Source organism: Cervus canadensis, chromosome 16 (assembly GCF_019320065.1).
Source record: "Cervus canadensis isolate Bull #8, Minnesota chromosome 16, ASM1932006v1, whole genome shotgun sequence".
Taxonomy (NCBI): domain Eukaryota; kingdom Metazoa; phylum Chordata; class Mammalia; order Artiodactyla; family Cervidae; genus Cervus; species Cervus canadensis.
Window position 1 is genome coordinate 45886229 of NC_057401.1, and position 4892 is coordinate 45891120.

At 41.4% G+C, this 4892-nt stretch overlaps 1 non-coding gene across 1 annotated transcript; it reads left to right on the forward strand.

Annotated features, from left to right (window-relative positions):
• Positions 1-4483: 4483 nt before the first annotated feature.
• TRNAC-ACA lies at positions 4484-4555 on the forward strand. The gene has a single exon. It is a non-coding gene; the product is annotated as a tRNA-Cys (tRNA).
• The last annotated feature ends 337 nt before the right edge of the window (positions 4556-4892 follow it).

Here is a 4892-nt window from a genome sequence, read left to right on the forward strand (position 1 = left end):
ATTTTCCTTGGTCTTAAAATAAGGTGACAAAATTGTAACCTTTTTAATTGAATGGTAAAGAATCTGGCTGGCAATGCAGAAGATGCAGGAAACACGGTTTTGATCCCTGGGTTGGGAAGATCCCCTGGAGGAGAAAATGTCAACCCACTCTAGTATTCTTGCCTAGAAAATTCCAGAGACACAAGAGCCTGGCAGGCTATGGTCTATGGAGTTTCAAAGAGCCAGCCAACATGGAGCAACTGAGCACACACAGAAACATGCCTTCCTACTTGAATTCTATAACTGAGCTACAGATGAAGATCAAGCCACCAATAGTTCTAATTCAAAATAAACTTATAATCATCACATTCTATCAAACCATCTTCTTATAGTTGTAAGGAGTGCATCTTTTTAATACAAATATTATATATTATATATATAATATGTGTGTGTGTGTGTGTGTGTGTGTGTGTGTGTGTGTGTGTGTGTGTGTGTCAGTTTGAACTGTGGTGTTGGAGATGATTCTTGAGAGTCCCTGACACTGCAAGGAGATCCAACCAGTCAATGCTAGAGGAAATTAGTTCTGAATATTCATTACAAGGACTGATGCTGAAGTTGAAACTCCAATACTTTGACCACCTGATGCAAAGAGCTGACTCATTGTAAAATACCCTAATGCTGGGAAGGATTGAAGGTGGGAGGAGAAGGGGAAAACAGATGATGAGACAATTGCATGGCATCACCAGCTCAGTGGACCTGAGTTTGAGTAAGCTCTGGGAGTTGGTGATGACCAGGGAAGCCTGGCATGCTGCAGTTCATGGGATCGCAAAGAGTCGGACACAACTGAGCAACTGAACTAAACTGACTGATATATATTTGAGGCAGTATTGCATTCTCATGGACTTATGTGGCAACTCAGATGGTAAAGAATCTGCCTGCAATACAGAAGATGGAGAAGGGAATGGCTATCCACTCCAGTATCCTTGCCTGGAAAATTTCAAGGACAGAGGAGCCTGGTGGACTACAGTCCATGTGTCACAAAGAGTCAGACATGACTGAGTAACTAATATTTTTCACTTCTATTCTTGTGTCTTCATATATCAGGGGATCCCTTAATCTCTTAGGTAAAGTCAATATCTCCATTGTCCCATTCACTCAAGAGCTTATTTATGAAAAGTTAATTTTGACTAAAGTTAATCCAAACCGGTTCATCTAGTCGGGGCTATGGTTTTTCCAGTGGTCATGTATGGATGTGAGAGTTGGACTGTGAAGAAAGCTGAGCACCGAAGAATTGATGCTTTTGAACTGTGGTGTTGGAGAAGACTCTCGAGAGTCCCTTGGACTGCAAGGAGATCCAACCAGTCCATCCTAAAGGAGCTCAGTCCTGGGTGTTCATTGGAAGGACTGATGCTGAAGCTGAAACTCCAATACTTTGTTCACCTCATGTGAAGAGTTGACTCATTGGAAAAGACCCTGATGCTGGGAGGGATTGGGGGCAGGAGGAGAAGGGGGCGACAGAGGATGAGATTGCTGGATGGCGTCACCAACTCGGACATGAGTTTGAGTAAACTCCGGGAGTTGGTGATGGACAAGGAGGCCTGACGTGCTGCGATTCATGGGGTCGCAAAGAGTCTGACACAACTGAGTGATTGAACTGAACTGAACTGAATCCAAACCAAAGAATGTAAGTTTGGAGCCAAGTGAAAAAAGACAGTACCACTTTCAGTGGGCATTCTTCTTAAAGATCACCCTTTGTTTGGTACTTTTTACCATCACTTGCTATGGATCATGTACATCCTCTGTCCCACCTTCTTCTCTCAGGAAGAGTTTAGTTTTCTTAGTTTGAGCCCATAATATGCATAGAATACAAAATCACTCTTTTCTTATGTTTTCTTTATCCAGTTTATTAACCAATTCCTCAATAACTTGTTGTTCAGTGACTAAGTCATGTCTAACTCTGTGACCCTATGGACTGCAACACACCAGGCTCATCTGCCCTCCACTATCTCTAGAGTTTGCTGATGTTAATGTCTATCTTATTGGTGACAATATGTAACCATCTCATCCTCTACTACCCCTCCTCCTTTTGCCTTCCATCTTTTCCAGCATCAGGGTCTTTTCCAATGAGTTGGCTCCTCATATCAAGTGGCCAAAATACTGGAACTTCAGCTTCAGCATCAGTCTTTCCAATGAATATTCAGGGTTGATTTCCTTTAGGATTGACTGCTTTGATTTCCTTGCTATCCAAGAGACTCTCAGGAGTCTTCTCCAGCATCACAATTTGAAAGGTCATTTCTTCCATGCTCAGCCTTCTTTCTGATCCAATTTCACATTTGTACATGACCACTGGAAAAACCATAGCTTTGAGCATATGGATCTTTGCTGGCAAAGTGATGTCTGTTTTTTTTAATATGCTGTCTGGGTTTGGATAGCTTTTCTTCTAAGGAGTAAGCATCTTTTAATTTCATGGCTTCATTAACCATGAAATTGTTAATTATGCATTAAACTATAAAACTAGAATCAAAATATACATGTGTGAATAAGACATATTGTACTCCTTCAAAAAACCTGAACTCCAGTTTTTGTTTGGTCTGATAATTTCACATATCCTGTGACTATGAAACTTAATCTTTCACTGAGTGACCATGGAAAGAATTGGGGCTTTCATCTGCCTACAAAATCCCTTTACAACATCCCCAGCTCTCCCTAAATCTTGACATTCAGAAAAGGAAGATCACAGCTATGGTCACATCATGTCATGGAAACTAGATGGGGAGGAAGTGGAAACAGTGACAGGCTTTGTTTTCTTGGGCTCCAAAATCACTACAGAAAGTGACCACAGCCAAGAAACTTAGATAGCATTTTGAAAAGCAGAGACATCACTTTCCTGAGAAAGATCCATATAGTCAATGCTATGGTTTTTCCAGTAGTTATGTATGAATGTGAGAGTTGAACAATAAGGAAGGCTTAGTGATGAAAAAATTGATGCTTTGGAACTATGGTACTAGAGAAGTCTCTTGAAAATCCCTTGGGCAGCAAGGAGATCAAACTAGTCCTGAGTCAAAAAGCCCTGAGAGGGTTTTTCATTTTTATAACAAGCCACTTTCTGTCAAACCTGAGTTTATGCCACTAGGGGTTTTAGACAGCCTCATGGTGAGGCTAGCCTCCAGAAAGACCGAATGATTAGGGGGCAGGGATGGCCAGCCCCAACCTTGATTCCAGGGAATGGAGGAGAGCTAGTTTGTTGTTTTTGTTGCTATTGTTCAATCACTATGTCTGATTCTTTGTAACCCCATGGACTGCAGCATGCCTGCCAAATTTCCCTTGGAGTTTGCTCAAACTCATGTTCATTGAGTTGGTGATTCCATCCAACCATCTCATCCTCTGTCACCCCCTTCTTCTCCTGCCCTCCAAACTTTCCCAGCATCAGGGTCTTTTCCAAGGAATCAGCTCTTCATGTTAGATGGCCAAATATTTAGGCTTCAACATCAATTCTTCCAATGAATATTCAGGGTTAATTTACTTTAGGATTGACTGGTTTGATGCCTTTGCTGTCCAAGGGACTCTCAGAAGTCTTCTCCAGTACCACAGTTTGAAAGCATCAGTTCTTCAGTGCTCAACCTTCTTTATGGTCCAAATCTCACATCTTTAGATGACTACTGGAAAAACTTCAGTAATGCTGAAGAAGCTGAAGTTGAATGGTTCTATGAAGACCTACAAGACCTTCTAGAACTAACACCCAAAAAAAGATGTCCTTTTCATTATAGGAGACTGTAATGCAAAAGTAGGAAGTCAAGAAATACCTGGAGTAACAGGCAAATTTGGCCTTGGAGTACAGAATGAAGCAGGGCAAAGGCTAATAGCGTTTTGCCAAGAGAACACACTGGCCATAGCAAATACCCTCTTCCAACAACACAAGAGAAGACTCTACACATGGACATTACCAGATGGCCAATACCAAAATCAGATTGATTATATTCTTTGCAGCCAAAGATGGAGAAGCTCTATACAGTCAGCAAAAACAAGACCAGGAACTGACTGTGGCTCAAATTCCTTATTGTCAAATTCAGACTTCAATTGAAGAAAGTAGGGAAAACCACTAGACCATTCAGGTATGACCTAAATCAAATCCTTTATGATTATAAAGTGAATGTGACAAATAGATTCAGGGATTAGATCTGATAGAGTGCCTGAAGAACTATGGATGGAGGTTCATGACATTGTACAGTGACAGGGATCAAGACCATCCCCCAAAAAAGAAATACAAAAAAACCCAAAATGGTTGTCCAAGGAGGCCTTGCAAATAGCTGTAAAAAGAAGAGAAGTGAAAGGCAAAGGAGGAAAGGAAAGATATACCCATTTGAATGCAGGGTTCCAAAGAATAGCAAGGAGAGATAAGAAAGCCTTCCTCAGCAATCAATGCCAAGAAATAGAAAAAAACAAAATAATGGGAAAGACTAGAGATCTCTTCAAGAAAATTAGAGATACCAAGGGAACATTTACTTCCCTGGTGGCTCAGATGGTAAAGTGTCTGCCTACAATGCGGGAGACCCAGGTTCAATCCCTGGTTTGGGAAAATCCCCTGGAGAAGGAAATGGCAACCCACTCCAGTATTCTTGCCTGGAAAATGCCATGGATGGAGGAGCCTGGTAGGTTGCAGCCCATGAGGTCACAGAGAGTCGGACATAACTGTGAGACTTCATTTTCACTTTCACTTTTCAGGGAACATTGCATGCAAAGATGGGCACAATAAAGGACAGAAATGGTATGGACCTAAAGAAGCAGAAGATATTAAGAAGAGTGGCAAGAATACACAGAAGAACTGTACAAAAAAGATCTTCACAACCTAGATAGTCACGATGGTATGATCACTCACCTAGAGCCAGACATTCTGGAATGCCAAGTTAAGTAGG